The sequence below is a fragment of the Aptenodytes patagonicus genome, chromosome Z (genome assembly GCF_965638725.1).
Source record: "Aptenodytes patagonicus chromosome Z, bAptPat1.pri.cur, whole genome shotgun sequence".
Lineage (NCBI taxonomy): Eukaryota > Metazoa > Chordata > Aves > Sphenisciformes > Spheniscidae > Aptenodytes > Aptenodytes patagonicus.
Window position 1 is genome coordinate 31,844,399 of NC_134982.1, and position 27,358 is coordinate 31,871,756.

The 27,358-nt window shown below is 50.3% G+C and overlaps 2 long non-coding RNA genes across 2 annotated transcripts in view; both read left to right on the forward strand.

Moving 5' to 3' along the window:
* LOC143172781 (uncharacterized) overlaps positions 1–17,254 on the forward strand; it is a 35,794-nt gene extending 18,540 nt beyond the window's left edge. Inside the window, exons 2-3 of the long non-coding RNA XR_012997411.1 lie at positions 15,319–15,496; positions 15,956–17,254. This is a non-coding gene — a long non-coding RNA (uncharacterized LOC143172781). The remainder of the gene's footprint in view (positions 1–15,318; positions 15,497–15,955) is intronic.
* A 5,605-nt stretch (positions 17,255–22,859) lies between these two features.
* LOC143173034 (uncharacterized) lies at positions 22,860–24,226 on the forward strand. The gene is made up of 3 exons (XR_012997449.1): positions 22,860–22,988; positions 23,354–23,443; positions 24,000–24,226. It is a non-coding gene; the product is annotated as an uncharacterized LOC143173034 (long non-coding RNA).
* The last annotated feature ends 3,132 nt before the right edge of the window (positions 24,227–27,358 follow it).

Genomic DNA, 27,358 nt, shown 5'->3' on the forward strand with positions numbered 1-27,358 from the left:
ATATAAATCAAGTGTTGAACAGTTGGGGAGGGAGGTAAGAGTTTTCTTTTTATTCTAAAGGAGAATAACACTAGAGGACACCAGAACCTGCCATTTAGATAGAGAGTTCTCACTAAAACCCTCAGAGATACTCCTTTACTTGTGTAAAAAGTAACAGGAACCCAGGTATTCCTGACTCATTGCTAGGTCCTAGCTCTCTTAGTCCAAAAGGAGACACCTAGTACCTGGCTTTGTTCAGCTACCTACTAGGCGGAGTTTTTCCTGTCCTGCCTTTTCAGAGGGGAAAGAGCAGCAATTGCTTTTGCAGCTGTAAACTTGTTAGCAGGCCTCACTGACTAAACAGGTTTGGAAATGAATCTGTTAGTTTTCAGCTGCTCTGACACTGGAAACGTCTTGAGGTAAATCCAAAAATCCTTCATACGTGGTGCAGGTGATTGAGTTACTGGCATTCTTCCCTTTTGAATGGCACAGCGTGAGAACTGCTGTCGTATCTATTGGTGTAAGCAGTCAGTGTAAGAGAAATGCTTAAATCTGTATGTGAGGTAGCGTATCCTATTTATTGTTCTCAGTGTTACATCTTTGTAGAGCTTCAGCTCTACAGCTTTGGAGAGCTGCTGTCAGGCAAGGAGGAGGTAAAGGGAGCCACAAGGGTGTGATCACAAGGGTGTGGTCCCAAGGAAGCTCTAGCAGCTTCTAAGGAGCATTATCAGCTGCTCTTGACCCAGTGTGCCTGAAGCCTTTGTTGCAAGGGTCTGTTAATTAGGCAGGGCTAAGCACCCTTTTAGCTGGTGCTCAGGAGAGGCCCATGTAAGAGCCAGGCCTAGATCCAGGTCCTAGAGTACAACCAACAGGTACAGCAGTTGTAAAGAAGGGGGCCTCAGTTGCATTTGTACCACTGTAACAGCCTCAGACATGGTACTGACATGCCACAGAGCACTTTCCCCAGCAGGTGTTGGAGTAGTTGTCCTTGCTAGGGTAGAGGCTTTGACACAGACTGAGCTCTGGATGGTGGATGCAGCCCTCCAAGGCTGTAGGGAGTGCCCGAGGTCTCTCTCTGATGCCAGGTGAGATGGTTCTGTTCCTGCAGGAGGTATGCTGTCTTGGAGGATCTGTGCTGCCAAGAGGAGGAGTTATGGGAGGAAGTGAGCAGGCTGCACAGCATCAGGGAAGAGGAAAGGGAGATAGACAGGATCTTCTCTGAGACTCAACAGCTTGAAAAGCCACCACCCCCAACTGCAGTAGAGAAGCTGGCAGTGTCCATCCCTATTATTAAGGTAAGTGCAGCCTCTGGAGAATGGAAAGGATGGAAGCTGGTGATTTCTGACGCAGAGGAAGGCTCCTACCTCACCTAAGGGCTTGCAACTATGAAATAGGTTCACTGCCCTCAAAGTTGAAGAGGAGCCTCATGTGCCTTCAGGCAAAGGATCTGGTCCACCTGACCCTAAACCATGCAATACCACCAGGAAGAAACAGTGATTAATTGTAATGGGTGACTCCTTGCTGCAGGGGACAGAGGAACCCATCTGTTGACCTGACCTATCAACTGGAGAGGTTTGCTGCCTGCCAGGGGCCTGGATCCGGGATATTGTGTAGGGACAGCTGAAGCTTGTCTGACTCTCTGCTACCCCCTGCTGATCTTCCATCGGGACACAAATGATACTGCTAGGGGAAACTTGGACAGTACCAAAAGTGACTCCAGAGCTCTGGGGGCAGTAGTCAAGGGCCTGGGGGCCCAGATGGTATTCTCAGTCCTGCTGGTGAAAGGAAAAGATGTGAGGAGGAAAGCACTAATGGTACATGTCAATAATTGGCTGCGGAACTGGCGTTGGTGACAGGGTTTGGGGTTCTATGACCATGGGACCCTGTTTGCAGATCAGTCTCTGCTTGGGATAGATGGGATCCACATCACTAAGCGGGGCAAAGCTACTTTTGCCAATAGGATGGCTGACCTCATAAGGAGGGCTTTAAAATCAACAAAATGGACCTTAAGTGGGGTCAGTTCCAGGATTTGCATATAAGCAAGGAAGTGCCTACAAGGCCCAATTATGGAGAAATCCTCAAAACCCTTTCTAGGAAGTGAACATGCTGGGGTGCCTCTCTAAAGTGCATACTAATGCATGCAGTGTAGGAAAAAAACACAGTGAGTTAGAGATCTGTGTCCAGTTGCAGGGCTACGATCTTGTTGGGATCACAGAGACATGGTGGGATGGCTCCCATGACTGGAGTGTTGCAATGAAGAGATATAGGCCTTTTAGGAAGGATGGGAAGGAAAGATGAGGAGGGGGAGTTGCCCTTTATGTGAGAGAGCAGCTGAAGTGCATGGAGCTCTGCCTGGGGATAGATGAGGAGCCAAATGAGAGCTTATGGGTAAGGATTAAAGAGAGTAAAGGTAAAGGTGATGTTATAGTGGGCGTCTGCTACACACCACTTGACTAGAAAGAACAAAAGGATGAGGCCTTCTACAGACAGATGGGAGCAGCCTTACGTTTGCAGGCCCTGGCCCTCATGGGAGACTTGCACCACCCTGATATCTGCTGGAGAGAGAGCACAGCAGTACATAAGCAATCCTGAAGGTTCCTGGAGTGCACTGATGATAACTTCCTCCTCCAAGTGACAGAGAAGCCAACAAGGAGAGGTGCTCTGCTGAACCTCATACCCACTGACAGCTTGTTGGGAATGTGAAGATCAAAGGCAGCTTTGGCTGCAGTGACAATGAGGTGGTGGACTTCAGGATCCTGAGGGGAGGGAGGAGGGTAAAAAGCAAGCTCACAACCCTGGACTTCAGAAGAGCAGACTTTGGCCTCTTCAAAGATCTTCTTGGAAGAGTCCCATGGGATAAGGTCCTGGAGGGAGGAGATGTCCAAGAAAGCTGGTTAATATTTGAGTATCACCTCCTCCAAGCTCAAGAGTGGTCCATCCCAATGAATAGGAAGTCAGGCAAAAATACCAGGAGGCCTCTGTGGATGAACAAGGAGCTCCTGACCAAACTCAAGCACAAACAGGAAGCATACAGAGGGTGGAAGCAAGGACAGGTAACCTGGGAAGAATATAGAGATGTTCTCTGAGCATGCAGGGATGAAGTTAGGAAAGCTAAAGCCCAATGAAATTGAATCTGGCTGGGGATCTGAAAGAGAACAAGAAGGGCTTCTATAAGCATATAGGTGACAAAAGGAAGACTAGGGAAAATGTGGGCTCATTGCTGAATGAAATAGGCGACCTGGTTAGATAGGACATGGAAAAGGCTGAGGTACTGAATGCCTTCTTTGCCTCAGTCTTTACTAGCAAGACCATCCTTCAGGAATCCCAGAGACCAGGGGAAAAATGTGGAGCAAGGAAGATGTACCCTTGGTGGAAGAGGATCAGGTCAGGGAATACTTAAGCAACCTGGACATACACAAGTCCATGAGCGCTGATGGGATGAACCCATGAGTGCTGAGGTAGCTGCCAGATGTCATTATGAGGCCATTCTCAATAATCTTTGACAGATCATAGGGATTGGGAGAAGTGCCCAAAGACTGGAGGAAAGCAAATGTTACTCCTGTCTTCAAGAAGGGCAAAAAGAAGGACCCAGGGAACTAAAGGCTGGTCAGCCTAACCTTGATCCCTGGGAAGGTGATGGAACAGCTAATCCTGGAAACTGTTTCCAGGCACGTGAATGACAAGAAAATCATCAGGAGTAGTCAGCATGGCTTCACCAAAGGGAAGTCATGCTTGACCAACTTGATAAACCTCTACAATGTAATGACTAGCCTGGATGTGAGGGGAGAGCAGTGGATATTGTCTACCTGGACTTTAGAAAAGGTGTTTAACACTGTCTGCCATAAGATCCTCCTAGAGAAGCTGTTGATGTATAGTTCATCAAGGAGTGAAGGGCAAAGTCCTGCACCTGCGGGGGGGAACAACCCCATGCACCAGTACATGCTGGTGTTCATGTTCAACACCAAGATGAACATGAGCCAGCAATGTGCCCTTGTGGCAAAGGCAATGGATGGTATCTGCACTGCGATAGGAGGAGTGCTGCCAGTAGGTCGAGGGAGGTGATCCTTGCCCTCTCTTCAGCACTGGTGAGGCCACACCTGGAGTGCTGTGTCCAGTTCTGGACTCCCCAGTACAAGAGAGACATGGACATACTGGAGAGAGCCCAGCAAAGGGCCAGTAGGATGTTGAAGGGACTGGAGCATCTTTCCTATGGTGAAAGGCTGAGAGAGCTGGGATAGTTCAGCCTAGGGAAGAGAAGGCACAGGGGGGACCTCATCCATATATATAAATACCAAAGGGAGGGTGCAACGAAATTGAGTCAGGCTCTTCTCAGTGGTGCCCAGTGACAGGACCAGAGGCAATGGGCACAGACTGAAACACAGGACATGCCCTCTGAAGATCAGGAAACACTTTTTTTCTGTGAGGGTGACTGAGCCCCGACACAGGGGCCAGAGAGGTTGTAGAGTCTCCTACTTTGGAGGTATTCAAAAGCTATGTGGACATGGCCCTGGGCAACCAGCTCTAGGTGGCCCTGCATGAGCAGGGGGTTGAACAAGATGACCTCCAGAGGTCCCATCCAACCTCAGTCATTCTGTGATTCTGTGTGATTCATAGGGCCAATCAGTTATATATCTTGATAACAGAAATGACAAATAACTTCCATTTCTTTTTCAAACTTAGGCCTCACATGGTGATAAATTGCCTAATGTTCCTGATGAAAATGTCTCTAGAGTGGTGAAGTAGCAGCAGTAACCAGGGCAAAGCTTTTTAACCAATTTAAAGTGCTATATGAGGGAGCAGAATTAGGCCACTGAGCAATGCTTATCAGATGATTTTGCCATTGCTTTTACAGGGCTAGTATTTTAGATAAGCATCTCTGAGACCTTATTTTGTAATTTACTTCTGCTATCAGACCTAGATCAGATTGTTCAAAACATGGGCAGTTCAGACATTTAGCATTCTGAGCATAAACTCTAAGATACGGAATCCCTGACTTTTCTAACATTTTCTTCCTTGTGGTCATGCAAAAGCTTTCGTGCAAATGTGCATCTTAATCCTTCTGGTGTTCCCAGAGTAGGGTGAGGTGCTCGCTCATCATATTGTTTCTGTATATTTTATGTTCTCTTACTAGTAAGGCTAGAGTATTTCAGCCCTAGATGCACTGATGCTTTCTTTACTGTTATGATGCTACTGGTACCAGCACAGACTGCTATTTCCACCAACACTGATCACTTGTATTGGTTCTGCTCTGGGCGCTTGGGCTGTGACTTGGTAGGGAATCTCCAGAGTCCTCCTCATTAAAATTTCAGCACCTGACTGAAATCCAAGACTACACTGATGTTGCAGGCATTACAGTTCATGTATTGCTAAGCATAATGCATCTGTGGGGCTCTTAAAACACCTCTCAAAAACACATTGTTTGCCTTCATATTAAGCAACTTGACAGGGTCAAGTTTCCTTGGCCAGCATTCCTGGGAGCTGTACCTTATGACTCGTTTCCACTCCTAGCCCTGCCACATACCTCTCTCTTTAAACAAAACATACAGAATGCCAGGGAAAATTGTCTAGAACAACAGCAAAAAACCTCAACCACATTTCCCACAAGGGCCAGATAAAACTATCCACGTCACTATGACTGTGCTAGGCAGCCACAAAGTTATTTCACTTGACAATGTGGCCTACTCACTTGCTTACCTTATAGTGACACTTCCTTCCTTGTAAGTGATCAGGATAATGTATTTTGGTATAAAAGGGCAAACAAAACTGTCAGATTTTTACAGGCTTCATCAGCTGATTTCTTTGTACTGTACTAATGCTGATAGTTCTGGTTTAACATTGGACTCGCACTGTAACATTGGGGAGGACAAAATATCCAAGTTACTTTATTGTAGCCAGATCACACACAAGAGAGGAGGCTTAGGACTGTGACATTTGCAGTCCCCTTGGTCTGGCAGTTACATGAATACTTCTCCATCCATCCCATAGCTTTATTAACCAGTCCTTTTCAGCAAGAAGTGTTTAGCTTTCCAGATGTGAATCATGAACTTTCTGGTACACACTACTTACAACTATAACTGGTTTGCTTTTTTCTTCCCTTTCTTTCTGTGGCTAGAGTATGAGATTTCTTTTGCTACTTAACTTAGAGAAAGCTATAACAACTCAAAGGAAATTTAGCAGCATAACAGGCAGAGAAAATATTTTTTCGCAGTAACTGCTGTATACTTAATAATTAATTGGCAACCAGAAGGATGAAAAGTTTTGCCTAGATTGAGCATGTAAAGATGCAAAACTCATTTAGTCATCTCCTGCATCAAGTGATCTGTCCCTTGAAGTTAAATAACTTGGGTATTAAATAATGGTAGTATTTCCTAGCAATCTGAAAAACAGGAATTCTAGCAGAACAGCAGTAGGAACTTCAGGTGTCTACAAGCATTTGAAATGCCACAAGCTGCCAGACTGCTGACTGACTCATCTGCCTTCCAAACCAAATGCAATTCCTATTGACTTAGATGGGAGCTGAATGAAGGTGGTGGTGAGGTGATGCCATCGGTATTCAGCTGACAACCAAAGGAGGATAATCTTTTGGTTATCTTCTAACCGAAACATAGAGATCTACACAAGTCTACCAGCAATCACATGACCTTTGTTAGTATGTTACTATGTTTATATTAAAATGCTGACAAGTTTTCTGTCCAGGAACATAACAAGTACAAGTTCTTAGCATTTTTCACATTACTAGTACTTTTCTCTTACACAGCTTTTATACTATATCTAGACAATCCAGCCTGGAGGCCGAATAAACCCCAAACTATGGAAGAGACAAATCTGAGGTTCCAGTTTTGACTGGAATAAACTTTGTTTATTCTGCAATAAAAAAAAAGCATGGAAAAGACTGTAGGGTTCCTGCTGATAAAGATGTCAGAAGTTGGCTATAAGGATTCACAGACAATAGAAAGAGCTGAAACTTGACATATGTAACAAAAAAAGCATACTGACACACTTAGCTGGATCTTTTTCTTGCCAGTGACCTAAACCAATTTTACTCTAGTTTAATTTTGTTAAAATATGTAGTATCTCGCCAGTGTGAAGTTACACACTACACTTTTATCAGTTGCAGAACTCCATCACACAGCACACATCACAGAGCATGTCTCTGCAGAACACGGATAGCAAAAGCAACAGGTGCTATTTACCGTGAGTTAACTTACCACAAGATGTCACCAGTGTCAAATATAAAAAAGTATAAAAAAACTTCATAGGCTTATTATTCAGGAACTGTCTTTGCAAAGCTGATTTACAAAATACACATCCTGTCAAAATCATCACTGTTGTAAAAATTGGGCCTGTTAAAGCAAGAATTTTTATAATACATACAAGTGACTGGTGGTACACCAATGTATAATTTTTCTAAGTCTCATCTACCACTATTACCTGTTTATTAGGCCAAAATGATTATAAACGTGGTGTTTGTTATTTATGCCTCCTGCTGGGTACATGCACACTGTGTCAATGATGCTGTTGCTGTGAATAACACTAGAATAACTAGAAAAACACTAGAAATGGAGTTCAAGAGATTCAAGCACGAGAGGTCTTTGTAAGCTAAGAGGGGAAACAGATTCCCATCCGTCTCCAACTTTTAAGTAGAAATGTTCTCTTAACTGCATTTTGTGTCTTTGAAAATTTACCTTGATAATGCTGTGAAGTGAAACAACATTAATTTTTTTCTAGAAATAATTTTGAAAGGGCAGAGAGTATTCCTAGAGCAATTTTTAGGGATGAGGTGTGAAACATTTTTCAGTGGTGCATTTTGGCACATCCCATTAAGGTGACCATTGACTATTCACAGTACTCATCCAAAACAAACTAAATGCTGTTCTCCTGAGGTGTTTGCTGGTAAATACTGCATTCAGTATCACTCAAATTTATTTGGAAAGCACAGTGTTGCAAGGCAGTGGAATATCTGTCATAGTCCTAAGGTGCTCAACATGGTCACTATGTCTCAAGCCCCACATCTTTATAGGAAGGCATCAGCAACCAAATACTGCCTCTCAAATTGGCAGTCTCAGTCTTTTTGCAAACCAGCAAGGCAAGGCATAAAAGTTTCATGAACAGAGAGAGCTGCAGAGGTGCCTCTTTCCTTTTACTTTTGTCTTTTCTGTCCCATGACCTGGTTTGGGGTCTTTAAAATCTCTTTTCCAGATGCCCCAGTTATAGCTAAATTGTACAGAGTGTTTTGCCGTTTCCCTGTAGCAGCTCGATGAAAGTCTCATTCTCTCACCCTTCCCTTATGTCCTAATTACTGCAACATCATTCTTTCCATAGGATCTGGCATTAGATCTGTTTCTTCCGTTGTCATCTACTAAGGAGCTATTCAGACATCAGTTTTACTGACTGCAGTTGTCACAGAGAGCCATAATATACCATGAATATTAGCAATACTGGAACTAATTGCATTTGGATGAATAGTGGAGTGAAAGTATGAGCAACATGAAAGCCCACTTGTAAGTTCTAAACGTAAGTATTCAGCTCTGCACTGTTTAACTAGGCAGTATCACAGAATCATAGAATCATTAAGGTTGGAAAAGACCTCTAAGATCATCGAGTCCAACCGTCGACCCAACACCACCATGCCCACTAAACCACGTCGCTAAGCACCTCATCTACACGTCTTTTAAATACGTCCAGGGATGGTGACTCAACCACTTCCCTGGGCAGCCTCTTCCAATGTTTAACCACTCTTTCAGTAAAGAAATTTCTCCTCACGTCCAATCTAAACCTCCCCTGCCGCAACTTGAGGCCATTTCCTCTCGTCCTATCGCTAGTTACTTGGGAGAAGAGACCGACACCCACCTCGCTACAACCTCCTTTCAGGTAGTTGTAGAGCGCAATAAGGTCTCCCCTGAGCCTCCTTTTCTCCAGGCTAAACAACCCCAGTTCCCGCAGACGCTCCTCAGAAGACTTGTGCTCCAGACCCCTCACCAGCCTCATTGCCCTTCTCTGGACACGCTCCAGCACCTCGACGTCCTTCTTGTAGTGAGGGGCCCAAAACTGAACACACTATTCGAGGTGCGGCCTCACCAGTGCCGAGTACGGGGGCACGATCACTTCCCTACTCCTGCTGGCCACACTATTTCTGATACAGGCCAGGATGCCATTGGCCTTCTTGGCCACCTGGCCACACTGCTGGCTCATGTTCAGCTGGCTGTCAACCAGCACCCCCAGGTCCTTCTCTGCTGGGCAGCTTTCCAGCCACTCTTCCCCAAGCCTGTAGCGCTGCATGGGGTTGTTGTGGCCAAAGTGCAGGACCCAGCACTTGGCCTTGTTGAACCTCATACAGTTGGCCTGGGCCCATTGATCCAGCCTGTCCAGGTCCCTCTGAAGAGCCTTCCTACCCTCGAGCAGATCAACACTCCCTCCCAACTTGGTGTCGTCTGCAAACTTACTGAGGGTGCACTCAATCCCCTCATCCAGATCATTGATAAAGATATTAAACAAGACCGGCCCCAAAACTGAGCCCTGGGGAACACCGCTCGTGACCGGCCGCCAACTGGATTGAACTCCATTCACCACAACTCTCTGGGCCCGGCCGTCCAGCCAGTTTTTGACCCAGCGCAGAGTACACCTGTCTAAGCTGTGAGCCGCCAGCTTCTCTAGCAGAAAGCTGTGGGAGACGGTGTCAAAGGCTTCACTGAAGTCCAGCTAGACCACATCCACAGCCTTTCCCTCATCCACCAGGTGGATCACCTGACCATAGAAGGAGATCAGGTTGGTCAAGCAGGACCTGCCTCTCATGAACCCGTGCTGGCTGGGCCTGATCCCCTGGTTGTCCCGCTCATGCCTTGTGAGCGCCCTCAAGATGAACCGCTCCATAATCTTCCCCGGCACTGAGATCAGGCTGACAGGCCTATAGTTCCCCAGATCTTCCTTCCGGCCATTCCTGTAGATGGGTGTCACATTGGCAAACCTCCAGTCGTCCGGGACCTCCCCCATTAACCAGGACTGCTGATAAATGATGGACAGTGGCTTGGCAAGCTCCTCCACGAGCTCCCTCAGCAATCTCGGGTGGATCCAATCTGGCCCCATAGACTTGTGAGCGTCCAGGTGGCGTAGCAGGTCGTTAACTGCTTCCTCTTGGATTATGGGGGGGTTCATCCTGCTCGCCGTCCCTGTCTTCCAGCTCGGGGGGCCGAGTACCCTGAGGATAACTGGTCTGCCTGTTAAAGACTGAGGCAAAGAAGGCATTGAGTACCTCAGCCTTTTCCTCATCCTCGGTGGCAATGTTCCCCCCCGCATCCAATAAAGGATGGAGATTCTCCTTGGCTCTCTTCTTATCATTAATATATTTGTAAAAACTTTTTTTTGTTGTCTCTAATGACAGCGGCCAGATTGCATTCTAGCTGGGCTTTTGCCTTTCTCATTTCCTCTCTGCATGACCTAACGAGATCCCTGTTCTCGAGTTGCCTGCCCCTTCTTCTACAAGCGGTAAACTCTCCTTTTTTTCCTGAGTCCCAGCAAGAGCTCCCTGTTCAGCCAGGCCGGTCGTCTTCCCCACCCGTTCTTCTTACGGCACACGGGGACAGCCTGCTCCTGCGCCTTTAAGACTTCCTTCTTGAAGATCGTCCAGCCTTCCTGGACCCCTTTGCCCTTCAGGACTGTCTCCCAAGGGACTCTCTCAACCAGCGTCCTGAACAGGCCAAAGTCCGCCCTCCGGAAGTCCATGGTTGTGGTTTTGCTGGCCCCCCTCCTTACTTCACCAAGAATGGAGAATTCTACCATTTCATGGTCACTAAGCCCAAGACAGCCTCCGACCACCACATCTCCCACCAGTCCTTCTCTGTTTGTAAACAGCAGGTCGAGCGAGGCACCTCCCCTGGTAGGCTCACTTACCAGCTGTGTCAGGAAGTTGTCTTCCACATGCTCCAGGAACCTCCTAGACTGCTTCCTCTCTGCCATGTTGTATTTCCAGCAGACATCCGGAAGCTGAAGTCCCCCATGAGAACAGTAATGACAAACTACCTGGGTAGTGCAACGTGGATGTACAAGGGAGCAGTACGTGTTCTACTGTAGTCAACCTGTCTTAGCCTCGCTTTTCCATCTGCTTCATCTTGTTGTATATATGATACCACAAAGCACAAGCCTCTCACTAGTGCTGCCAGTTTCATTATGAAGTAGTAATAATCTCATTTTGGAGAATGTAAAGCGACAGTGTAGAGAGAGCTTTTGCTGACATCAGTGGCAGACACAGAGAAGAATGCAAAACTTGCAAAACTCTCAGATCCAATCTCCCCAATCTATTAGCTAAAGCAATTCTAGGCATTGGCTTAAGCAGTCACCAATCTCTCTCTCTGTCTTTTCTTCTTACCTAAGAGGGAGTCTTTTTACAAACTCATCTTCTTAAAACAAACTGCATACTGCTTGAATACACGTAGGCAGAAATAGTCTCCCTTTTCTGCAGATAGAACTGTTAAATAAATATATAGTACTGACATGAGAGAGGTCTTTTCCTTTTTATTTGCATTATACTGGTTTCTGAATTTATTCTGTCAACAGGATTTACTAATGTATTAAATAGCAATATTCAAAGTTCTGTGTGGCTTGTTTAGGATGAAGCTAAATGTGAGAATTCAGAGACTTGTTCCAACATTCTTATTCATACGGTGGAGCTACCAAATGGAGATTTGATAAGATAAACATCTTTTCAATAGCATATACTCATCAGAAAGGAGGTACATCAGTCTCATTCTGTGCCCAGTCTTTCTCCTAGCTTCTGACCTCAGAAGGTAAAATGTTAATGCATTATCATCTGCAGTGAGACAGAGCACAGAGGAAAGAATATTGGAAGGAAATAACTGAAATATGAGGCCAAGGTACCAAGACATTTAATAATTGTATGCAACATGAACATATACCTGTGAAAAAAGAAAAAGAAAATCCCATCCACACACTGTACAACAAATCTCAAAGAAGAAAGAAGGACTTGCGGATACTGTGACATTTCTTACGAGCTTTGACTAAAAGAAAGCCCCCAGCCATTATTTGCTGAAAGAATAGGTTCTGCAGTGGTATCTCTGATCTTCCTGAAGGAAGAATAAAGATAGTAGAGGACTGTGAAATCCAGCTACTCAAAAGTTGAGTTTGTATAAAGGACAGAAGGAGAAATTTTGCCCCTTCTATGCCTAAGGCGGCATTCAAATTTTCCAAGTCAGTGCCAAGAATCACTGGATATTGGTTTCAAAAGTTCTAAGACCTCACCAGTCACCATTGCTGATTTGCAGGATTTTAAACTTGATGGATTTATCTAACTTGCCTCATCTGTGTCATGGAAGAGAAGTATGCATGGTCTCATCAAACCTGTTCTGCTTTTCTATAGCTAGATATTGGTAGCAGTTCATTTCTCAGCACTGCAGGTAGCTAGAACAAGGTCAAATCATGGGGCCTTGTAAATTCATTGACAGCATTTCTAGATGACCGGTCTGATCTCAGCTACCAGAGCTGTGAGGATACTTGCTCAGCACTACTGCTTTGATGGGAGAATGCCAACGAAGAGGTCTTTGTGAGCTTATTTGCTGAGCACCATTAATTTACTAGTTAAAAGTCAAAGGGGTTTGGGATGTGCATGGTTATTGTCTCAACAACTCTACTGCCAGCCTGCTGGTGTTACGTCAAGAGAAAAGATGTAACATTGTTATTAGACTGACATATAAAATTGTTATATGCCCCTAAAGTCATGGACAAAATGACATAGCATGATTGCTGTGAAGTTCATTACTTCCTTCTCTGATGTAAGAGAAGATGCAGTACCAGCTTCTTTCCTATTGGGTTCTTCAAATTTGAGCTGAAGAAGTTGTTCAACCTTGAGTGAAGTTGTTTCTTTCAACCTTGAGTTAGTCTGTTATGTCCATTATGTTCACTTTCCTAGGTTTTGGGTTGGTTGGGTTTTTTTTAAAGTCTTTTCTGAGAGAAACATGGTTTAGGAATTACACAGATTTGCTTATAGCAAATGGAGCTGGCCCTGCCCAGTCAAAACTTTTACGTACTGTACATGGGAATAAAGTCCCTGCAGTGCACATAAAAAATATGTTGGGGAACATAGTTTGGGTTATTCCTGCCTCGGGCAAAGGCAAACCCATCCATGGGATTGCTTTTGCTCAAGGACCTGGGTGCACTTGGTGGATAATGCGGAAGGATGGGGAAGTCCGATGTGTACCTCAAGGGGATTTGATTTTGGGTGAGAATAGCCAATGATCTGAATTATGTGATGTTAAGTGCTACATAATATTATATGCCATACTAATGATATTACAATAAGAATCACCCAGATTAATGAAGAATAAACTTCGATGAAACCAAGCAAAGCACAGTGATGATTTGCTTACAGCAAATCTGTGTAAGGCTGAAGAATGGAGAAATGTTATGCAATGTATTCTAAGCAACCCTCCAAACTAGTTCATTGTTACATGATTCATGTGAGCCAGTGCCACCATTTGTAACACTTGATATTTCCGCTTTCCACACATGATATTTTCTTTGCTTGGTTTAAACAAGGATTTCATTTACAGTTGTTGCTTGCATCTAAACCAGTTTTTTGGTTTTGCTTTTAACCTTTTATCACTTTTTAAAACATGGCTTCAAGATGAAATATTGATATAACAGTTCTCCGAGTAGCCAATATTCTTCCTGAACATTGTGCGCTTTGTCAGTGAATTCATTTCTTAGCATTGGCTATATGCAAGATTCTAAGATCAATTAGGAGGATTTCCAAAGTCATTTCATAGTAGGAAAGACTTCGGGGGGTTGTAGTTCTTTTTTTTTTTTAGAGTGATCTATGCTATGTTTGGAGACACTGCTTGATATCCTGCATTTTAAGTAGTTTACATCAGCAGAGTTTAACACATTATCCCTCTAATCTGCCAGTGTTTTACATCTGCATTGTGTTAGTAAAATGAAGAAGACAACATGAAGATGTAAGGTTGTGTAGTAGTCAATCTCTTCACAATTCCCTTCTTCCTCTCATACTGCTCTCAAATGGGAGCAAATTCCATGAAATAAATGCATTAACTTTAAGTAACAGCCCTTAGCTCAAAACTGTACTCATTTGTTTCAACTATAGAGTGCTTGGATATGAAGAGTGATCATCACAGTCATTTTAGTGGCAGACACCTCCATTTATCTTTGCTGTCATACAAAAATAGGGAAAATAAGATAAATTGATAACAGATGGATATAAACAGGACCCTGTCCCCAGCACTGATCCATCATATGATTTGAAGGGGGGGGTTCTTATTCCACCAGCACCTTCAGTAGGCAAAACCAACGAAGTTAAAATGCCAGGAATGCAAATATTGCTGTTCTACATCTACTCCAAACTCTTTTCTTCTTCCATACTTCAACCATATCCAGTTACATTCATCTCAATAAGCCTCAGTCTTTTCAAACCTCTCCATCTGGAGGCTTTTGATTCTTATCATCCTTGGGAAGCACTTTGGAAAGCAACTTCTGATGGGGGTGTGCACCTCTTTCCATGAAGACTGTTCCTGAAAGGCACTTGAACATTGCAGCTCAAATGGAGGTTCAGCCATACACATTTCTGCCACCAAGAGGGAATGTCTTTGCCCCCTTATTTGGGTGACATGCTGAGTTATAATCAATTGTCATCATATGACTATGTTGATCCTCAAATGTAATGGTTAAGACTTGAGATATTGGTTCAAATTTTAGAGCTACATGAATCACTCAGAGAAAATGATCAAAAGGCCAAAAGTCAGAGAAGCTTCACTGAAGCAGGAAGTGGAAATTTAGTATCTGAAAAAAGTCGGGAGCCTACAGTACCAGCAATCTTCATATCTAACAAGATACCGCAGTATGTGACTGGCAAGAAGAGGTAATACAGATGCCTGATTTCACAGTAAGATATGGGGCAAAGCCTTGCATGAGCCAAGAGCTGGGGACCTGGGGTCTTGGCTATGGAAGATTTTGAGTCTTTTGAGTCTTTCATCCCATACGCCTTTATGCCATGTCTCCAGCGTGGGGTCGTCTGCTCCTTGCACGAGGGCTGGAGGCTAATCTTTCCTGTCCTGAGCCTGGAGTTCTCATCTGGAACTGAGTCCACTGGGAATTGGGCTGAAGTGGGTGGCAAATCCACCTACACTGCGATCACTGCCACAGACTGGCTCTTCACTAGGAAGAGTTTTTTTGGCAGTCGTGTGCTAGTCAGAGTTCAGTGACTGTCTTATTTCTTATGGGATCACTGCATGCTACAGTCCTATTGCTTTTCCTTATTGTTGCCATGTGCATGTTCTTCTAAAGTTGGCATTTTATTCTGCTTTTCCATTATTGCAGAAAGCGTTGCATCTTGCAGAACCGTACAAAGCCCCAAGTCTGCCACAGTAACTCTGCATGACCAGCCTCTTGGGCCAGGCCCAGATGCGGGGGCCTTTTGGTTCAGCTCACTTTGCACGTAATGGGATTGCACCAGAGGCCCCTTGGTGGCCTCCTGGAAGGGGTTTGTAGTCCTCAGGTATGTTCTAACATGTTTGTGTCCCTCCACCTATTTATGGCCCTCTGCTCTCTTGATGTCCCTGCACCCCAGACACGTAGGGCTTGTTATGATGCCTGGTAAAGTTCTGAGGCCTGAATCTGCCTTTTACTTTTCCTTAATTACTTTCCATTCACATTTGAACTCTAATTATTGATTTCATTAGCTATTATTAAAGAATGTTTTATCCCTTTTATTACTATACTTTATAGTTATACGTGCATAAAGGTTCTTTACCTTCATAAATATATATACACATACATGTATAGAGGTGTTGTATGAGAACCCTTTGTGATTTTATATTCATAGATAACGTTACTGTAGATACAAGCAATAGCTCAAATATTTGTGTTTGTAACTTTACTAAAGTTGTAGGATGTGACTTTAATTATTCAGCTCCTGTTACGTCTTATCAATTATTACAACCTAATTATACATTAGGTCAAGATTTATTGCCTACCCCCATTGGAATGAATCTTACATTGGTGAAGAAACTACTACAACACGATGACCTGTGTCAACTGCTAGAACGTGTCCGAAACAATGGACACAAAACTCTAATCACAGTTCATCATGATACGATGATCTCTCAGAAGAGATATGCCATGTCTTGGAAAGCATGAAGAAGGATGAACACCATTGGTGGGAAACTCTTCTTGGATGGTCACCAACAGCAACGGGAGTATTTAATCTCATGCTTCACCCAGTTGTGATTTTACTAACTCTAATTTTAATATGTCTATTGCTTATAATTAGACTGTATAGAAAGGTTTGGTATATGATAAAACAAATAACCCAACTCCAACCACCCAAAGCATACAAATTAACACATAACAAATAGCAGTGCTTCACTACCTACTTACCATGGATCTATAAGCGCACAAACTATTAATATACTATTTATGGCACAGAAGCAAGAGGTGACCGTACCACCACTCTGTGAAGGTAAGATGAATTGACTATAGTCACGAGGTGGAGTGTGGTGGTGTGCTCCCACACACCCTCTGGATAAGCAACAACCACCCGTGGGGGTTGTGATGGCTGCATCCAGCTTATGCTGGACTTTGGGGATGGATGGCAGCACAGTAGCGAATGGGTTGTCTGGAGCAGTGACCTAAACGTCTTGCTGATATGCAAATAAGACTGTAAGTCAACCATCTTACTCTATAAATAGTGGACAGCCCAGGGCCCGTTGAGCTCTCCTGCACGGCAGTGGGCTGCATGGTAGGATCTCCCCTTGAGTAGGGATGCCTCTCAAGGTTACTCCTCGAGGTTGAGAGATTCCTTGCTACAACAGATCCTTGGTAAGTGATGAATAGCATGCTAAACCTTGAAATCTTAGCTAAGTGACATAAAGGATTGATTGCACGTATATAATTCTTTAGACATAAACCATTGACCAAGTCTGGGACTAGGATTGGATCCAGCCGCACCTGGACTCCTCTCTGAGAAGGAGTTTAGAAAGCAAGGGGGTCCTTTCTGAACCTCACAACTCAACGGGAGGGTCTCCCTGACAGTTTTGTCTGACCCTGTCCTCTATGCAGTAAACAATCAAGTGTACCTTGCCATCAAATCTTGTTAAACCACTGTCTCATTTAGCATTGAACTTTGTTAACTCACTGTTTTATATCAATAAAGTGTATTGTTGCTTCTCTCTTACGAGTGAAGTGCAGTCTCGCTCCATTCCGCAACAGGTGTGTATATATAAAATAGTGTATCTAAGTATAAATAAAATATATACTTATACTATTTTGTACACTCCATTATATACATACATTTCTATATCTGTCTATATATGTCCTGGGTGCTCATGTGTCTCATTAAGGATGCAGGTGCACAGCAGCTCCCTGGTACGTAGTCATGGCTACTTTGGAAAGACCAAAGGCCCAGGCTTTACTGCAGAGCATGATGTTATATGGCATGGAATAGACCTTTGGCCAATTTAGGTTGGCTGTCCCAGCTGTGTTGACTCCCAGACTCTTGCCTATTCACTCGGGGACACGCAGAGAGAAACAGAAAAAGCCTTGATGCTCTGCATTAACCTTGGGATACCCAAGTAGGTGCAGGCACAGAAGCCAAAGCCTCGTGCCACCCTCCTTCCCCAGGCATGCCATCAGTGCCCTGCCTGCAAGGGGATCCCGCCTGGCCCTCTGGCCCGCACTCCGAGGGTGCGCCCAGCTGCCCCGCTCTCCAGGGCGTAACCTTGTACCTGACCCTACCCTTGCCCCACAGAGGGAGTGCACAGGACCAGTGCCCACCTCCCCGCAGGGGTCTGGCATATACCCTGAAGGGCCATACACCCATGACAAACTGGAGCCAGAGGGGCTGAGCAAGCCAAAGCCCCATGCAGCCTCAGCCCACTGTCACCCAGAGCCAGCGCCCCCTCCTTGCCCCATGGGGACCCCCCTGGCCGGCAGGGTTTGCCCTGCCCAGGCAGGGGGAAGGCGGGAGGCCCTGCTTGGGATCCTCCCTAACCCTGTGCTGCTATCCCAGATGCTCAGTGTCCTCGGAGCGCCCTGTGCCCCCATGCAGGGACCTTCCTGGTCCCCCGAGAGACTACAAAACACACAGCAAACACCCTCCCTTCTCTAAACAGGCTGTGGTGGGTTGACCCCAGCAGACCGATGCCCAGCCAGTCCCCAGGCAATGGCTGCTTTGGAAAGCCCAAAGGCCCAGGCTTTATTGCGGAGCATGGCGTTACATGGCATGGAATAGCCCTGTGGTCAATTTGGGTCGGCTGCCCCTGCTGTGTCCCCTCCCAGCCTCTTGCCCACCCGCACAGCCTTCTCGCTCAGGGACACACGGAGAGAAACAGAGGAAGCCTTGGCGCTCTGCAAGCACTGTTCAGCATCAGCTACACCGTTGGTGTGTTTTCAACACCGTCTAGTCACAAGTGCAAAACACAGTGCCGAGTGGGCGGCGGGGTCTCTCCCTGCCCCCCGCCCCCTGGTAGCTCCATCTGTGATGTCACAGCCATGACCTCACACCGTGCGGGGCCAGGCCTCTGTGAAGTCAACCTGGCCGCCCTGCACCATGGCACTGTGGGCCACAACCTCCTGCCTGGAAGGAGCTCGCCGTGTCCTGGTGGCTGTGTGCCCGTGGCAGGTGTTCTCCTCCCGGCAATCAGTTTGGGGCTCTCGCCCAAGTGGCCTCCCCTGGGCAGGCAACACTCCTGCAGTGGAAGGAGGACACACGAGCTTGCAGGGGAGCTTCATTTCTCCCAAGATGAGGAGGAGAAAGTCTCCTGCAAGAGCGCAAGGTGCTGCCCTGTCAAGGAGGACAGCCGGCAGCAACATGGACCGATGTGCAGCTGGGCCCACTCAGGTCCTCAAGAGCAGGTACAAGGGTTTGTTCCTCCTGGGGACATCCGCTGGCAGGTAGGACCCACAGAGCCTAAAGGGGGGCTGGGGGGACACGATGGAGAAGCCGGCGAGCGCTGTGGGCAGCGCAGCAGTCCCAGGGCTTGGGAAACCCGCCGTGAGTGGGAGTCCTGGTGGGCGTCTGCTGAGGGAGAGAAGCCTTGGGGGGTGTTTCGGAGGGGGCTCTGGCCCTCGTGCTGCAGAGGCCCTGGGAAGAGGTGGGGGCTTTGGAGGAGGGCAGCTGCTCCCCTCTCCCCAAAGAGCACCAGGCCTCTGAGACGCCTGCCCAGGGGCAGGTTGCTGCTATGGGGGCCGGGGGGGCAGTCGGGGTAAGAAGCGGCTGTGCCACCCTGCTCTGCTGCTTCTTCTGCCCTGTCTCACCACGGCGGGGACGTCTCCTGGGAGGCCTCCCAAAGCCCGTCTTCTGGCTAGGGCCTTGGCTCGCGTGGCATGGAGATGGTGCAAAACAGTGCCCCGTCTTTTTCCTCCCATAGGTGCGCCCTCTCTCAGGAGGACCAGGGCACCAGCTGGAAAGGGCCAGCATGCTGCAGCTGCAGCGCTGCAGAAGATGAGCGTAAGTTCAGCGCTGCCTTTCACCCCATGTTTGCACCAAGCCTGCCTGGCTCGGCCGGGACCTACGGCCCTGCAGAACCAGTGTCATCCTGCCCCGACAGAGGCCTGGGGCCACCCCTGCTACGTGACCATGTGGAGCTGGCTACCGTGTCCATGTCTTTGTGGGATACTGTAGCGACCACGGGGCACCCCAGTATGGTGGAGGCCGAGAGGCCAAAGCCTTGTGCCACCCTCCTTCCCCAGCCACGCCGTCAGTGCCCTGCCTGCGAGGGGATCCTGCCCGGCCCTCCATCCCCGGCTCCCAGGGTGCAGCCAGCACCCCTCCTCTCCAGGGCATAACTCTGGCCCTGGCCCTGCCCCACGGGGAGGGAGTGCGTAGGACCAGCGCCCACCTCCCCGCAGGGGTCTGGCACACGCCCTGACGGGCGTCCTCAGGAAGAGTCCTCAGGCTTTTCTCTGGTTTCTTTGCCCAGGGTTGGTCTTCAGCATTGCTTACAGCCTGGCAATGGCCGTGCTTTCCCTCCAGAGACGCCTCAGCACAGGCATCTCCACCCTGTGAGTACAACACGTGGCCGGTGTGGACATGGAGACAGGGGGTGCCGGTGGGTCAGGGCGAGCAGGGGGAGGCTGGAGGTGCTCCCCACCAGGAGAACCCCTGGCTCCCCGATAAATTGCTGCTCCTCAATTGTAAGAGAAAGTCCCCCTGCGCAGGGCTCTGCCCTTGAGCACTGCTAACACCAAGACTCCTTCTTTTTCAGGAAGGCAATCATCACCCTGAGAAAGCAGAGGCTCTTCACGATCCTTTTCTTGATGAGCCTAGCTGCTCTCGGTGAGTATTCACCTGCTGTCAGCAGAGGCACAGAGGCACAGAGGCGCGGGGTGTGAGCTTCAGCGTGAGGGAGAGGCGCTGGAGCGCCAGTGAGGCCCTTCCAACCTCCCACCTTTGCGGGTCTGGGAGGTCACAAGGTGATCGCTGCAGGCAGATGAAATGGGGCGTAGCTGTGGGGTGCCAAGCCTGCCCGGGAACCAGGGCTGTGCAGAGCCCCAAGGCCCAAGGAAGGAGTCCCTGCTTGGAGCTGCAGCCTCTCTCTGCACCCCTTCCCCATGTCCTCAGCCAGCCTCTCGCCATGCTGGCGTGGGAGGAGACCGCACGACTACAGGGGTGCTAGAAATGCCAGTCAAGTAACTCCCTCGGTGATGTGAATTACAGCTGGTGCCTGCTGCGGGACCTCGCTGCTCGTGTGGATGCTGTGGGCAAAGAATGTGCCACAGGTCAGTGGAACAGGAAAGTCCTGCAAAGGAGCACTGCTGGCGGTGGGTGGGTAAACGCCCAGTCCTCCGGTTCCAGGCAGTGACCCACAGGAGCACCAGCAGCTTCTGCTGTGCCTTCCTAGAGCCCGCTGGCTCTGGAAAGCCCAGGCAGCTCTGGGACTCAAACGGAGAGCCTTTCCCTTTCAGGTGCTGCTGGGGCAGCCTGCAGCCGAGCTGAGGTCCCTGCGGTAAGAGCCCTCTCCTTTCTCCAGACCTGCAGCACGTTTGGTGGGGTAGTGGCAGGCGCGCCCATGCCATTTGCACTCATTTGCACAGCGCCCAGGGCTCGTGCCTTTCGCTCCTGCCTGGGCCTTCTGCTAAACCTGGAGGGGAAGGGAAGCACTTGCAAGCTAGGGAGAAAAGGGGGCTCGAGCGCCTCTGTCTCTGCTCCTGCCGAGCTTGGAGGCTCCAGGAGGGGCTGGGCAGCCCTCTGACAAGATCTGCTTTCCCGGTGTCTGCAGGAACACGCTCGCTGTGTGGGAGGAACAATCCCAAGAGATGCAACAGCTGAGAGTTGAGGTGGCGCGCCTGGCTGCAGAGATCGGCACTGTGAAGAAGGTGATCCTGCACTTCGGGAAAGAGGGCTGGGACGAGCAGGGCCCCGCACAAGGCCCCTCCTGGGCCAGTTGGTGGGCTTTTCCTGCTCAGCCCACACACCCGTCCCTTGCCAGGGGTTGCTGGTTGAGCTTCTCCGCTGTAAAGCCCCTTCTCCTGGCCAGGTCTGACGTGGTCGTTTCCCCTGTTCCGTTGTGTCTTTCTCAGGAGGTTCAGCAAATGAGAGAGGCAATGTCTGCAACCCCAGAGATGTCTGACTGGGCTCTGAAAGGCGCAGGTAAGGATGGACACAGGCAGGCAGGGCTCGTCGCGCTGGGCTTGTGCTTGGCGCTCCCAAAAGGAGGCTGCGCTGCAGGCTCTGCTCTCCAAAGCACAGGGAGATGGGACAAAACCAGAGGGCCCAAGAGCACGACTATGGCCAAGCGGCTCCCTTGGGCTCACCGCAGTCCCGCCTTTGGGACCCTCGCTGGAGCACCGGCCAAGCCCCTGACAGCATTTCTGCCCTCTCCCACTCCATGGAGCTTCCCTGGGGAACGAAAGCGAGCGGCCGGGTCGTCCTTTGCTGTCCACGCAGCGGGGCCTCGGCTTGGGTGTGCAGCCCTTCACGTCGGGGCTTGCTGTCTCCCAGCACCCGCAGACCTTCTCTCTGTGCGGCTGGGAGAGAGACGCCATCACCGGGCACAGGGATCCCCTCCTCTCCTGGGGCACCTCCAAGGGTGCGGTGCTGCGTGCGGGGCTGGCAGGCAGCCTTAGAAGTCACCCGCAGCCACCAGGTCCTCTGAGCCTGGGGCCTCTTGCAGTCAGCTGCTCTCTTCTCCCTTCAGGGGCTGCCATCGACCTGCAGAGATCGTCCAGCAGCTCTGCATGGCTCTGCAGGGTGTTTTGGTTCCTGTGTGCTTCACCCCCTCGGGATACCTTTGTGCAGGTACAGTAGCAGAAACCGTCAGTGCTGCTTCTCTTGCCCCTAACAAGGTTGGCGGCAAGCCCTGGGGCGTCTCCCCTCTGGCCAGTGGTATTGCTCAAGGCCACGGCACTGGTCCGGTGCCTGACACCTGGGGTCTCACACAGGGCTTGGCTGCCTAGAAAAGAGCAGTTGCCCTTAGAAGGGGGCTGAGCTGAGCGGAGCTTCCTGCCCACCATCCCTGGTCACTGCTGGGTGGACGAGCTTCTCCTTCGGGACCCCATTTCCCTGCCACAGCTCTGATTGTCCCTCTCCCGATGGGGCACTGGAGGCTGGGGGGAGGCTGCAGAGCTGCTGGCCAAAAAGAGAGTTTTCTTGAAAGCCCTGACTCCGGTGCAGGGTATCGAATGTTTCACACTGGCTGGCTGTTTTCCTCTCTCCCAGGCTGGGAAGGCGGCCGGGCGCTTCTGCCCGCTTCCCAACACGCCATTCGTTTCGAGCACAAGCACAGCCCGCAGGCGCGGTGCCACCTGTGGTGCTGGCTGCACGGGAGCGCAGCGGGCCCCATCACGCCCTCGCGTTCATTGCTCTTGCCCTCTGCTTTCAGCCGGCTGCTTCCCCAGGATACTGCTGGCCTTTCCAAGGGTCTCGGACCGAGGTGCTAATCCGGCTGCCTGCACAAATACGACCGACGGCCGTCACCATACAGCACACCTCAAAGAGAGCCTCTCCGCTGGGGACTGTCAGTAGCGCCCCCCGAGATTTCACTGTCTCTGTAAGTCTCTGCCAGGCACTGGGGGCTGGGACCTGGCCGCGGGGAAAAGCTGTAACGGGGACTTGCCGCTCTCTGCGCGTCTGCCGAGATTCGTGCGCTTCCAAGCACTGCCGTTCCCTGAGGGGACATTTCAAGGGACATGGCGAGGTGGTGTCACCCCTCCTAAGACTTGCTCAGTGCGTTTTGGCCCAGCACCTCCGGGTCCCTGAGCAACACACGAGGAGGAGACTCAGCCCCACCACATCCTGCACCAGACCACGCTGGAGCCGCAGGAGTGGGGTGCAGATCGCGGGCCCGGATCTGGCATGAGCGTTTCCTCGTGGTCGGGTCGAGCCTGACCTGCTCCCCTGTGCTTTGTCTCCAAGGGACTGGATGAGGAAGGCAAGGACGAAACTCTGCTGGGGACATTCACCTACACCGTGCAGAAAGAGCCGACCCAGACCTTCCCTCTGCAGGTACAGTGCGTGCGTGTGGGCAAGAGGCCAGGGCAGAAACGCCGGTTTGCCAGCAAGTCGCTTGCAGAAGGAGTGTGGACGGTCCCTGCCAGGGCAGGGGCCCGACCCTGGCCGAGAGAAACACTGGCAGGATCAGGAGGGAGAGGGGCATCCGGCAGGGCGGCAAAAGCAGGACAAAGGCCGCGCTGGCCCCACAGCCGTGTGGGTCCCTGGAGCTGCCTGGCTGCACCCGCCGGGCAGGCTGTGGCAGGGAGGACGCTCAGCGCCTTGCCCCAGCAGCAGGACTTTCCCCGGGCCCCGCTTCCCTGGCACCAGCGAGCCTCAGGTTTCCACAGCTGCCCGCCACGCTCTCTGAGGCCGGGCAATTGCTCTGCAGGGGCACAGGGGTCCTTTGCCGCCTGGGTGGGAGAAGGGAAGGAGGGAGAAGCTGCCTCGCCAGCCAGGGCGGGAGCTGGTCCCGGAGCAGGGGCCGGGCTGGCAGAGGAAGACACGCGGAGCCTGCTCTCACTCTTTACACCCCAGGAGTGACGCTGCTTTTTGCCGTGTTTCTTTGCAGGATGGCATCCCCAGCGCCTTTTGGTTTTTGAAACTTGTCATACAGAGCAACTGGGGAAAACCAGGATACACCTGCATTTTTCGAGTGCAGGTGCATGGGAAGATCGTGGGAACGCATGCCATCGGCCAGACGCGTGTGGAGACCTTCCGCCAATAAGAATTAAAGAGGAAAATGGAGACACAGGCCAGAGGGATGTGGCTGTTATTCTGGTGCAGAGCAATGTCGTTTCAGAGGCCCTCTCAAAGCTGCCAACTTCTGCCTTTCGCAGGCTGAGGCCTTCCTCTGGCGTTCCGCTTCCTCTCCACCACGGGGATGCTTCCTAACCGAGCAAAAGGAGACGACGCTCCCGTAGCCTTTCCTTGCCTAAGTTCCTTGACAAAATCCTTTGGCACGAGGGCCGTCCCCCCATCTCGCCCCAGGAAGGAGTCATAGAATCATAGAATCATTAAGGTTGGAAAAGACCTCTAAGATCATCGAGTCCAACCGTCGACCCAACACCACCATGCCCACTAAACCACGTCGCTAAGCACCTCATCTACACGTCTTTTAAATACGTCCAGGGATGGTGACTCAACCACTTCCCTGGGCAGCCTCTTCCAATGTTTAACCACTCTTTCAGTAAAGAAATTTCTCCTCACGTCCAATCTAAACCTCCCCTGCCGCAACTTGAGGCCATTTCCTCTCGTCCTATCGCTAGTTACTTGGGAGAAGAGACCGACACCCACCTCGCTACAACCTCCTTTCAGGTAGTTGTAGAGCGCAATAAGGTCTCCCCTGAGCCTCCTTTTCTCCAGGCTAAACAACCCCAGTTCCCGCAGACGCTCCTCAGAAGACTTGTTCTCCAGACCCCTCACCAGCCTCGTTGCCCTTCTCTGGACACGCTCTAACACCTCGACGTCCTTCTTGTAGTGAGGGGCCCAAAACTGAACACAGTATTCGAGGTGCGGCCTCACCAGTGCCGCGTACAGGGGCACGATCACTTCCCTACTCCTGCTAGCCACACTATTTCTGATACAGAGTCGTTGGAGCCTGGCAGCGTTTGGGGGTCATGGTCCCCAAAGCACGTGCCCATTCCATTTAGGGGGCACCTTGGCTCTGGGGACTCAGCGGCCATGGCTGGGACCCCTGAGGGGTATGAAACTCCAGCACCGAGGGTCCTGCCGGAGTTTCACAGGCCCTGCAGTTGCTCTAGTCCCAGGCCATCGTCGGGTCTAGGGTTTGGCCTTATTGTACACCAGCGTCTGTGACAAACCCAAACCAACTTACTGATTCAGGGAATTTCTCCCCATCTAATTGACTTGCCCACGAGCAACCTATTAACTACTGCTCCTCGTCTTGAAGGAAAGGAAATGCAAGCAAAAACCCTTTGGAGAGACAGCCCTAGCTCCCTTCGGACACCTCTCCCCACAGCAGGCTCCAGGACAGCCATTTTCTTCCCCTCTCCCCTCCCACCCTGACATGTCCGCTCCTCTCGTCAGCCCTCTGATTGGTTCAGACTCCTCTGATTGGTTCAGAGCCACAACACCCTTCTCTGATTGGCTGTGCTCTGCACGTGGTGGGTGGGGTCGGTTCTGTCCCTTGCCGAGCTGACTGGAGCCGGCTGTGACTGGCTCAGGGAAGTCCCAGACGTCCTCTTGCACAGCTCGGTCTTCAGCACCCCAGGGCACTGTGAGCCGCCACCTCGGGGCTGGATGCACAGGACGGGGAAGCTGGGCAAAGCAACAGCCCCAGAGCCTGGGAAACCCACCATGAGTGCAGAATAGGCTCAGTTCTGCCTGAGCCTGCCTGAGAAAATGAGCGTAAGTTCAGCGCTGCCTTTCACCCCATGTTTGCACCAAGCCTGCCTGGCTCGGCCGGGACCTACGGCCCTGCAGAACCAGCGTCATCCTGCCCCGACAGAGGCCTGGGGCCACCCCTGCTACGTGACCATGTGGAGCTGGCTACCGTGTCCATGTCTTTGTGGGATACTGTAGCGACCACGGGGCACCCCAGTATGGTGGAGGCCGAGAGGCCAAAGCCTTGTGCCACCCTCCTTCCCCAGCCACGCCGTCAGTGCCCTGCCTGCGAGGGGATCCTGCCCGGCCCTCCATCCCCGGCTCCCAGGGTGCAGCCAGCACCCCTCCTCTCCAGGGCATAACTCTGGCCCTGGCCCTGCCCCACGGGGAGGGAGTGCGTAGGACCAGCGCCCACCTCCCCGCAGGGGTCTGGCACACGCCCTGACCGGCGTCCTCAGGAAGAGTCCTCAGGCTTTTCTCTGGTTTCTTTGCCCAGGGTTGGTCTTCAGCATTGCTTACAGCCTGGCAATGGCCGTGCTTTCCCTCCAGAGATGCCTCAGCACAGGCATCTCCACCCTGTGAGTACAACACGTGGCCGGTGTGGACACGGAGACAGGGGGTGCCGGTGGGTCAGGGCGAGCAGGGGGAGGCTGGAGGTGCTCCCCACCAGGAGAACCCCTGGCTCCCCGATAAATTGCTGCTCCTCAATTGTAAGAGAAAGTCCCCCTGCGCAGGGCTCTGCCCTTGAGCACTGCTAACACCAAGACTCCTTCTTTTTCAGGAAGGCAATCATCACCCTGAGAAAGCAGAGGCTCTTCACGATCCTTTTCTTGATGAGCCTAGCTGCTCTTGGTGAGTATTTGCCCACTGTCAGCGGAGACATGGAGGCGCGGGGTGTGAGCTTCAGCGTGAGGGAGAGGCGCTGGAGCGCCAGTGAGGCCTTTCCAACCTCCCACTTCTGGGGCTAAGGGAGCTCCCGAGATCCTCACTACACACAGATCCCACCCGGCCCCAGAGCTGACACTATGGGTGCAGGTTTGTGGGGACTAGTGGGGGCCCACATGGGGTGCAGCCATGTCTGGGACCCGTGACGAGTGTCTGAGATGTGTGAGGAGGCCTGAGCAGTCTGACCGCCGGGGAGGGGGGACATCCTGGCTCAGCTCCCCATGCCCCTGTGCACTCCCAGGCACAGCCCTCCGCTTCTGCCTTCTGCTGCTCTTTGAGAGCCACCGTTCCCCCACCCCGAAACTCCAACACCCAGCCAGCTCCCACCTGAATGCTGTACACACAAACATCTGTCTTTGTCACAGGCGATTTGCCCAGTTCAGCTCTACATCTTCAACAGCAAGGGTATGGACCTACACCCATTCATCGCAGACTGATGTCAACTCTGAAGCCTCAAGCTGACGGTTCCACCGTCACCCCCGTTACTCTGCTAAGTATAGCAACAGGAGGCCTGAAGACCAGTGTAATGTCCCTCTCACTCCAGTGGGTGCAGCCTTGCAGGGAAAGCTTGGGCACCTCTGCTCTCCTTCCACCTTGCTTTCCTCACTTGCCTTTGAATGCAATGTGGGAATAGGCAAG